Genomic DNA, 11460 nt, shown 5'->3' on the forward strand with positions numbered 1-11460 from the left:
CAAAATCTTATTGATCATTCTCACTTCCGGGAAATAAGGGCGACCGCGCCAACTCCCAATCAGCACACGATTTATAATATAACTAGCCCAACACTCATTCATGATCTCCACCTTACATGTGTACAAGAAACACACGTGTCTTCCGGATTGACATTTCCTTAAGCCTATAAATACCACCTGTTTGAACTACGTCGGACCTGATTCCTCTCTCCCCCATAAAAGAAAACCAAAAGAGAATATCGTGAGGGGCTAGGCTTTCGCCACAAGCTTAACTTCGGTCCCTCCAAAAGATCTCAACTCTCTTCCCTCATCCCACGCAATCATCAAGGAAAACCAAAACCCACATTTACATTGGCGCCGTCTGTGGTTTCGATTACTTGAGAAATCACGTTACCCTAACCTAAAATTTTGCAATTCTCAAGCCCACGAAGCATGGTCAGCCTCGAAGCTCAGGTTCAACACCTTGCCGAACAACTAGGTGTGACAAACGAAAGCATTTCTTTGCTCCGGCAAGAAAATGCTACTTTACGGGCCCAAGTTGATTCTTACCAACAGCAACAAGTCGGTAATGTTGCTGAAAACGGCATCAACGAGGTTAATCAGCAGATTAACGAATTATCACACAGGATAGGCCAGAGTGCAGTAAAAAAAGATGTCACCCACATTGTGCAAAAGATGCTCAAGACATACCGCGCATCCCCGTTCAGTGCTGACGTTCTCAGTAAATCTTCTCCTCAAGATTTTATCCAGCCACGTTTCCCCATGTATGATGGCAGCACCTGTCCCGGTCAACATGTGGCTCGGTACATTCAGAGTTTGGCCCTCTATAGTTCTTCTGAATATGATCATCTTCATTGTCGATTATTTCCGGCCAGCCTCAAGAATGGTGCACTTGATTGGTTCTTCTCTCTCGAGCCTGATTCTATTAAAACTTTCGAGCAGCTTACCGACCTGTTTGCCAGCCAATACGTGCATAACAGACGTAAGAAGGCAGATCTTGATTCGCTGTTTCAGCTATCATTCAGAGAAGATGAGACCATTCGCCAATTCTTAGGGCGGTTCAAGGCCGAACTGTTGTGTATGGAAAGCGGACTGAAAGAGTCTTTTGCCACACTAGCATTTTCAAACGCTTGCCAAGTGCGCAATACCGACCTCTCCAGGTCGCTGATGAAGGAACGCCCCGAAACGCTATCTGAACTGTACGCCCGGGTTGACAAGTATATTAAGTTGCAAGAAAGTTTGCAGTCTAATGGGTTAGCCGAAAACCAAGAGGTAGCAAATGATCTCGATAATTCCCCGTGCCAAACAAATCCGATTTAAGGTGCACCAAAGGCAAAGACCCCACAAGATAACAATAGAAAGTTCGCTGTCTTGACACGCTCTCCTAGTTATATCCTAGACAAGATCCAGCGAGCCTCGTACTTCTGCCCCGATGTGAAGCAGCCAGTAGATCGACCTGACAAGCCATATTGCGCCTTCCATAAAGCCAAATGTCATGAAACCAATGCGTGCTGGGGGCTTAAGCACTATCTTCAAGATCTTGTCGAAGCTGGTCACATTAAACATTACACCAACATTTTTGACGGTGATTTGCGCCATAAACTCATGGCTCGCCAAGTGCATACCGATCGATCCCCACCCTCGCCGAAAGTGCGGTACGCTCTCCACCTCGCCGAGGGGCGTGTCGATCTCCACATCGCCGTCACTATCAAGACTTTCAAGTTAAGCCCCACAATAGAGGTCGTCCCCAAGATCGTTCTCGCCGCGAACGAAGACATCATCTCCTCGATCGTGACAATGCCCGAACAATCCACATGATTACTTTCCCGATGATTCGCCATTTCATCCGAGAGAAAAGACGCCGTGGTTGGCGCTCTCCAAGAAGTGTATCATTTTACTTCTCAAGCAGCACATGCTCCGCGTCACTCAGGACGCCATGCAGGAGATATCATTTTCACAGAGACCGACCTCAACAAAGTCTGTCTTCCTCACAATGATGCATTAGTCGTCCACGTCAAGATCACCGACTGGACCGTCAAGCGCGTCTTGATCGACCCGGGGAGTTCTTGCGACGTTTTATTTTACCATACTCTCCAAGAAATGAGTTTACCTAAGTCAATTCTGATAGATCCGATTGCACCCCTCTATGGGTTCAATGGTTCCAGAGCCGACCCAGTCGGTGATATCATTCTTCCAGTATCAGTGGGATCTAAAGAGGACAAAGTCAGCTGCAATACGCGCTTCAGCGTCCTGGACATCCCGTCGTCTTATAATGCCATCTTAGGACGACGATGGATCCACCAAATGCAAGCTGTCCCATCGACGTTGCATCAAGTTCTCCGTTTCCCAGGCCCCAGAGGACTGATGGAGCTGAGAAGTAATCAACTGGAAGCATATCATTGTAACCAAATTTTGTCAGCAGGAAAGACCGACAGTACACCACCCCACACAGGTAGTGAACCCATTAGTTATACAATGGCCAACGACCTGGTTGCAGAAGTCAGAACCAGCGCAGCAAAACAACACGCTGGGGGCTCCAGTAAGAAGAGGAAGTCGTCCACTCACACTCCAGAGGTTAATCTAGCTGTGGCCGTTTTATCAGAACGGAGGCCCAAAGTCGCCTCAGTTGGTATCAATGCCGCAGTCATGCTCCCAGAAGACTCCTCTGCTATTGTTGTCACACCCAGTAGCCACCAGATGGATTCACAGGCACAGGTCACTCCAGTTCCTCTGAGTATGACCACAGAAACTAATCCAATTCCTGTTCTTGTCACCACAACTGCCGATCCAATTCGAACGCACAAATGCACTCTCCCTCAGGTCGTTGAAGTGCCACCACGCGAAGAAGCGTCACCGCCTAAGCCAGCATCTCAACAGATCGACAGAGAGCGAGTGAACTTAGGAACTGATAGTGACCCCAAGTTTGTATATGTAGGGGCAAACTTTGACCCTACACTGAAGGCTCAACTTGTAAATTTTCTGGCTATGAATAAAGATGTTTTCGCTTGGTCGTATATCGATGTGCCCGGTATAGACCCTAGTGTAGCATGTCATCGGTTAAATGTACGTCCTAATGCTAAGCCAGTTCGCCAGCGACCTCGTCAATTATCTCTATGTTTTCAAAAAGCCATTAATGACGAAGTCGACAAACTCAAGCAAGTCGGTTTCATCATAAAGGTGGACTACCCCGATTGGGTCGCTAACATCATGGCGGTCCCCAAAAAGAATGGAACAGTTCGCCTGTGCGTTGATTTCACGAATGTCAATCAAGAAACACCGAAAGATAGTTTTCCCTTACCACGCATTGACCGACTGGTCGATCAGACTTGCGGACATGAACTGCTTTCCTTTATGGATGCATATAGCGGGTACAATCAAATCCCACTCGCGGAGAAAGATCAAGAGAAGACCTCGTTCATTATTGAACAAGGAATTTATTGTTATAACGTCCTCCCGTTCGGCCTTAAGAACGCTGGAGCGACGTATCAGCGTCTGGTAACTGACATGTTCCAGGACATGTTAGGCGAGACCATGGAGGTTTACATCGACGACATGGTCGTCAAGAGCAAAAAAGCAGTTGATCATATTACTCACCTTGAGCAAGCGTTCTCCATATTACGCCGCACTCGAATGAAGTTGAACCCAGAGAAATGCCTCTTTGGAGCGTCCTCTGGTAAATTTCTCGGTTATCAAGTGTCGCAACGCCGGATCGAAGCAAATCCTGACCAAATCAGAGCGTTCTTAGACATGCCTGATCCACAGACCAAGAAGCAGATACAGAAGTTGTCAGGCATGGTTGCTGCACTCAATCAGTTCATATCCAGAGCGTCAGACAAATGTCGTCCGTTTCTACAACTCCTCAAGAAAGGCGAGCAGTTCTCATGGAACGATCAATGTCATCACGCATTCGCCACTCTCAAAAAATACCTCACCACGACTCCTGTTTTAACCACACCAGTAGATGGAGACACACTGGGGCTATACCTGGCCGTATCAGATTTCGCAATCAGTTCGGTTCTCTTCAAAGAGGAGCACAACTCAGAAAAGCCAATCTACTTCACAAGTAAGACGCTCACGCCAGCTGAGAGGAATTATTCTTACCTTGAACGAGCCGTACTTGCTTTGGTGTATTCGGCAAGGAAATTCAGGCCGTACTTTCAAGCCCACCCGATCAACGTACTGACCGACCTCCCACTGAAGAAACTCCTCCACAAAGAAAATAAAACTACTCGTATGGCCGTATGGGCCGAGGAGCTCGGTGAACACCACATGGAGTTTGTATCTCGCATATCTCAGAAAGGTCAAGTCGTAGCCGATTTCCTCACTGATTTCTCTATTAAGGACCCACACTGGGAACCCGACATGGAGCTCGCTGTTGTCAAAGAACGTGTCAAATCAATCTGGTCCCTCTTTGTTGATGGCTCTAGCAACCCTGGAGGGAGTGGCATCGGGGTCGTTTTAGTGTCTCCCGAAGGAGTTATGGTTGAAAAATCAGTTCGACTCGACTTCGCATCTTCCAATAACGAGGCAGAATACGAAGCGCTGATCATGGGCCTTCGTATGGCGCTACAGCTCGGTGTGCAAAAGCTCCAAGTTTTTAGTGACTCGCAACTGGTCGTTCGCCAGATTGCTAGGGAGTACACTACTCAGGAAGGTAACCTTCCGAAATATCTTCAGGTTGTCCATCATTTGTTACCTTCTTTTAAGAAAGCTACCGTACATCATTTTCTGCGTGATGAGAATCGTCACGCAGACAGCCTAGCTTACCTAGCCACTCAAATACCGCATTGTGCCCCACGACAACTCCTCGTTGAGGTCGTCGATCGACCTGCATACCAGGTCGAACATGCCCTAGTCATAACCGATCTGTTCCCACTCTCCGACGCTCAGCTGCGCCAGACCTGGATGCAACCTATCATAGACTACATCCAACAGGGCACGCTCCCTGTAGAGCGTGCCAAAGCCAGACAAATCCAATATCAAGCGCGTCGTTATTGCGTGTTACATGATAAGTTATTTAGGAAATCTGCTGGTGGACCGCATTTGCGATGTATTACTCCAGAGCAGGGACAATTGATATTTGCCGAAATCCATGAGGGAGAATGTGGCAACCATGCCGGAGGTCGCTCTTTAACCCACAAGGCAATTTCTCAAGGCTACTTACGCCCCAGATGCACCGACGCCAAAAGCGTGACGTTCTCAAGTGCTTAAAATGTCAAACATTCGCCACAACATCACCAACCTCGCTTTGCGAACCGATCAAGATATAGCAAGCCCCCCGCCATTTCACATGTGGGGCATGGACATCATGGGACCATTCATCCCACAGAAAAGTCGGGCTTCCGCTTTGTCTTAGCCGCAACCGACTACTTCACCAAGTGGGTCGAGGCTATTCCTTTAGCACACGTCAAAGAGTCACATGTCAGAAACTTCATCTGGACTCACATCATCACCAGATTTGGTTTGCCACATACATTAGTAATGGATAATGGGCCTCAGTTCAAAGGCAGAACGGTTAAAGAGTTTCTAGCCAAGTGGAAGATCGTTCATGCATTTTCTACTCCACGGTACGCTCAGAGTAATGGCCAGGCAGAAGCCAGTAACAAAGCGATCTTGGAAAATTTGAAGAAAAAGATTGAAAAGAACAAGAGCCAATGGCCAAATCAGTTGGAGAATATTCTATGGGCTCACCGCACCACAGCTCGATCCAGTACCGGCGAATCGCCATTCTCTTTATGTTATGGCACAGAAGCCGTAATTCCCACCGAGCTGACAGTCACTACGACTCGCTCAGAACTTGTAGAGTCGGGACACAACGACTCCGTATTAGCACGAGAAGTCGACCTGTTGGAAGAAAAGCGGGACTTAGCTGCCATCAGAGTCGCATCTTATCAGCAAACCATAAAGAACTCCTATAATAAGCGAGTTCACCCTAGGTCTTTTCAACCTGGTGACCTAGTGCTGAAAAAGACGCAAGACGATTCCAAGTTAGCACCCACGTGGGAAGGCCCATACATCGTGGAACGCGTCGTCGACAATGGAGCATACTGGATAAGAACCCAAGAGGGGAAGCTGTTGCCTCGACCTTGGAATACCTATCTACTGAAAAAAATTACCAATAGCACAATCCATGTTGTATATCCTTTTGTTCACATGAACGGAAAATAAGTTTCTTGTGTTGACTCATACAATTTAATCTATTTACTTGTATTGGCAAGTCAAACAGTTTACACAGCATAGATGATCAACACGTTTATTTGGTCCCCCATCCTCAACCAAAGAAGACGTTGCGTCGCGAACGAAACGCTCTCGAAAGCATATCACTCTGACTCTACTTACTTCACTCTCTACAACCTCTCCAATTCTTGTTACGTCGAGGACCTATATTTCTAGGATCGACTACACGAGAACGCTCTCCGCGAGCATACAGCTCTCTGGAGCTTACAGGCTCTACAACCTCTCCAATTCTTGTTACATCGAGGACCTATATTTCTAGGATCGACTACACGAGAACGCTCTCCGCGAGCATACAACTCTCTGGAGCTTACAGGCTCTACAACCTCTCCAATTCTTGTTACGTCGATGACCTATATTTCTAGGATCGACTACACGAGAACGCTCTCCGTGAGCAGACAACTCTCCGGAGCTCACAGGCTACATAACCTCTACAATTCCTATCACGTCGACGACCTATATTTCTAGGGTTGACTACACGACAGGACGCATATTTATCGAATCCTAAGCAGAACGCTCGTTACACACAAGTACATGGCAGCATGCATACGGAACATCACCAATAAACTTATATGACCATTCGTCACAACAACTACATCCACCGATCTGGCGGGATTACCCGGAAAAAATCCGTGATCGGTCGCGCATTAAAAAATTAACCAAGTATCGAATCGCCACTATTGTGGAAACCCGACTCTCAGAGGAAAGGAAAACCGCTTTCGGGCAAGCCTGAAAATGCAGCTCTATTGTTAACTCTCGTATAAGATAGGGAAATGTAAACAGAACTTACAACTCATGGATCACAGAGCCAAATCAAGATCACCTCATCAAATCTCACTTATGACATGCTTATCTTCTGGGGCTGCGCTAGTCGAAGCAGTATGCCGAGCTGACCTCAGCATCACACGCATCTCATGTCCTCGTTCATCACTTTCGCAAATCGTTTTCTTGGTAACATCATATTTCGTCCGGGCGATAAGCGTCTGAGGCTTTCGTTATGCGCCTTCTTCGCTTTTACGTGTCACCTTCCGCACTTCTTAGCATAGCATAAGCGGCTACCCGCGGCTAATTCCTTTCTAACTCCGTCCGTCGGTTATTAACGCAAAGATTCTCCGTAGTGGCGTTACGGTACTTGGTAGTCATCACCTCCAAATTTCTCTTGTCATTTCCACGCAGCTCGCGATACACCCCCCAAATCGGCGTGAGGGTTATCATCACCTCAGTGTTTTGTACAACTTCTTTCAACTTATCATATCCTACAAGAAACTGCACGAACGGAGTCCAAGAATCAGTTGGCCTTCATAACTAGCATAATAACCTAGTCTATCAAGAACTTACCAAACAAGCGGCCATATCCATCGTCCCCGCCAAACGTCTCCATGTCCTCATCTTTCACCTCCTTTGTCACCATCCAAGACGATCCCCTTCGGACACCGTCGCTATGGGGTCGCCGAAAGTGGAAACTACTGATCGGCGTTTCACCATACGTTTCTTCCCCATCTTCCCCGTGAGTAGAACTTCGCTCCCCATCACCCACCACAGCGGGGATCGAACTCTCACCGGCCGACCGGGTGACCTTGCCTCAGTCGCTACACTCCGCAGGCGTGGCGATCGATTAATAAACACCCCACTGCGGCGACCTAAAGACAATGCCGCCCGGTTGGACGCCTAGCCCTCCTAGGACGCTTATGACTCTTCGCCTCTACAGTCTCAGCTTTCCTCTTCCCACGATCATCATGCACATGAGGCTCAAACTCCATCCTTTCCATTATCAGCGGAGAAGTTTCCCTCACGCTGTCCTTTCCCCTCGCGTATGGATGACATCTCGCCATGTTAAAACCTAAGAAACAAACGTACTGTCACATGAGTTACAGTTTTAGCCCAACCTTTTATCAACGAAAGAGTTCTCACAGAAGAGAATGAACATACCTGAATAAGCAGCAATGGAAGAAATGAACAGCAAATGAGCAAAGCAAGAAGACAGACCGAAGCTTTCGGACGAAGACAAGCAAATACTTGTTTTTGGTATTCGATGAGCCGTTTTTATTCAAAAGGAAACGTCTTTTCCTAAGCGTCTCATAATTACCTTGAGACGCCAAACGCCATCTGCCTGCCATCATTATGTTCCTTGAACCGCTCGTATCCCTCCACGTGTCAGGCACGCGAGGGAACACTGCCGTTAATGACACTAAACACGAAACGATTCGACCTGCTTCACAGATCCGAAGCCAGCTGACCTGGTGGCCTCATTACGAGTACCGCCTCAGAGCTGCAGGTAATTTAACACCCAGACGATCATACAAACTTACTAGCTAGGCGCAGAAAAGTTGTCACTGCAACGTACCTGCCATTCTTTGTTATATGCACCGAGATCACACACAACTATCGTTAAGCAAGCAGTTCCTACATCATAGCGGAACAAGCGACAAGCATGGCATACACACAATCAACAAGCTATCTTAGCAAGATAGAAATATAATAACTTAATCAGGTTGCTGAGACTACTCTAGAAATCCAACCCGGCTAAATAATATTCGTTCCCACAGGAATACCCTAACATAGAACGGAGCACCAGGTCATTCATCGTGCTGACGCATACATATAAAAAGACGAACTGCCCAGGTTACCCCAGGAAACCAGCTCTATTGTATCACAGCCTATAAGCTGCCAGTTTAACATCACAAATTTACACCTCGCCATCTCTGGGCTCAACAATTAACCCTCCGGGCACGAGTGATTCATTAATCTCAGCCTCCCTCCCAGTCACCATAACAGATACTCCATCCAAGTCTAAACTCATCAGCACATCAGACGCAGCGGCATCAGTTCGCGGTATCGCAGTCGCAGGCACGACCTCTGAAGCAACAGGGGCAATACTAATTCCTCCCGGCACCTGTTCTACTCCGAGATAAGACGTGCAACCTGCATGATCTGTCTTCAAAGCGTTGTAGTCCGCCTCCAGTTCAACGAAGTCTGCATCCAGAACATCATAGGCTTTGGTAGCGTCCTGAGCAACCTTCTTGCAATGCAAGACATAATCATTCAACCTACCAATTTCCACAGTCGCTGCCAGGACGTTCTCTTCAGCTCCCTGTAGTTTTTGCCTCAGCTCTTCAGCTTCCGTGTCTTTCAACATCTTGGCCAAACTCAACGCTTGATGAGCTTTCTTCAGATCTTCCAGTTCCTCGCGTTCCATCTTCGAGGCCTCCTGGACGTTCTTCAGCTCATCAGACAGCTTCACCACCGTTTCTCTATCTGCCTCCGCGAACTGGGCAATCTCCTTCAATTTTTGAAACCCACTTACCAGCTGCAAATACACACGCATGGTTAATAGCCACAAAACATCGGCGTCCATACGAAGACAATTACATCAAATAAAGATAGACACGCATACCAAACATTGTGCAATTTCCATTCGCCTTAGATTATCAGCCAACCCTTTCTCATCCAACTCCCTGCGGTTGCCATCCAGAGCTATCTGTTCTAACAGGTAACCCGATATCTTACTCGACCGGCTACTGATCCACTTCGCTTCCGCGTTTCGTTCGTCCCCATGCTCATCGAGGAACACAAATTGTCCCTCCAGGTCGTCAGCCGCCATAACAGCCTTTCCACTCGCCTTACGAGGAGCTTTCGCTTTCGCCAGCGGACTGGGTTCACGCCCCCATCGGGGTGCACTAGAACCCGCCCCGAAGGTGGCCAAGTCCATGACCTGCTCAGGTCGTGCTCCACTCCGGCGAGAAACCGTAGCCCCAGCTGGGCCACCATCAGAACCGCCCGGGCTTTGGCTCTCCCCAAGCACGCGCTTGCTTTTCGTAACCGGACAGACGTCTTTGCTCGACGTCGCCGCGGCCTCTTCTCCGACCTGCTCCTCGCTCGAGGATTGAAAACCACTGTTTCCAACTCCACAGGCGCATCGATCGAACCTCCTTCAGGGCGGAAGCTCGATCCTCCAGCCCCTGAGGCACCACCTCTAGCAGGTCGCCTCACACCACCATGCACCCGTTGCCTCTCTTCTCGTGTTACTAAGTCACTCGTTCGCGTCTCCATCACTTCTTCCCTTGTCTGACCTCGAGCTCGGTCTTTTTGCGCCTTCCTTTTTTCCCGGATCGCAGGCCCACCCTTTTCCACAAAGAAGTGTGCAACCTCAGGCAGCTTCGCTTGCTTTTCTTCACGAGTCAACCGCGCGAACCTCTCTATCTCCCCACGATCAGTTCACTTCTTCACGGAAAACTCTGCAATCAAAGCAAAACAAGGGCCTATTAAAACAACTATCAAACGTTCTGAAAAGCAACAACAGAAAAATGTTCCTACCCACCGGATATGTTACAAATCCTAGTTCGCAATATACACCCGCTCACACAGTAATTGCCAACTAGCAACAACGGCCTCTTGGTCCAGGCCTCATTGCTTACTCCATCAATCACAGCAGAACGAGTCGTCATGGTTTGCAAGCTAAAATTCATATTTCCCGATCGCCGTATCACATAGTGCTCCACTATGTCAGATACCCTTATGTCATATTCCCCGCTCGCGTTCAACAGGTCGAACACCTTAAATAATCGCCAGGTGTTACCCACGAACTGACAGGGAGATTTCCAACAAAGCGCCAAGAAGTCGCATACTAGTTTCGAGAACGGTATGTGCATATGCGCTCTCAGCTGACCCTCACAGATTATTATTCCACCATTCGGCGGGTTGTACTCCTCACTCCGAACGTTTTCACTCAACCGTGGTTCGTATATCTCCAGGTCGGGGACATTAATCCCATAAGCTGCCCTAAGTTCGGGAACGAGTTGGCAGCACGACGGTTTACACTTCTAAGAGGCACATCGCTTGATGACGACATCTCCCCTCGCCCTGACGTACTGCTACGCCACCCTCTGACCTAGATCGGGTATTACCTTCACCTATCCTATCATCTTCATCCAAATCAGCCTCAACGCCAACACTCACTGCTTCTTCATCCTCATACTCTCCACAACTCAAGGATATCTCCCGGACCTCCTCCGATCGAGTGTCATCAGAGTCAGACATTATGGCAAGTCTTTTCTATCAATTACTCAAGCTTAAACCCTATAACCTTACGATGACCAACCTACTTAACAAAGCGCACTGAACAGAGAGGAAAGCAAATTGAAAATGGAAAGGTAACAGCAGCAGAAGCACTCACCTGAGAAACCCTAGCTTGCGTTTTTGCGGAAGAAGAAAACACGCAATACCTTT

This window comes from Coptis chinensis, chromosome 6 (assembly GCF_015680905.1).
Source record: "Coptis chinensis isolate HL-2020 chromosome 6, ASM1568090v1, whole genome shotgun sequence".
In the NCBI taxonomy this organism is placed as follows: domain Eukaryota; kingdom Viridiplantae; phylum Streptophyta; class Magnoliopsida; order Ranunculales; family Ranunculaceae; genus Coptis; species Coptis chinensis.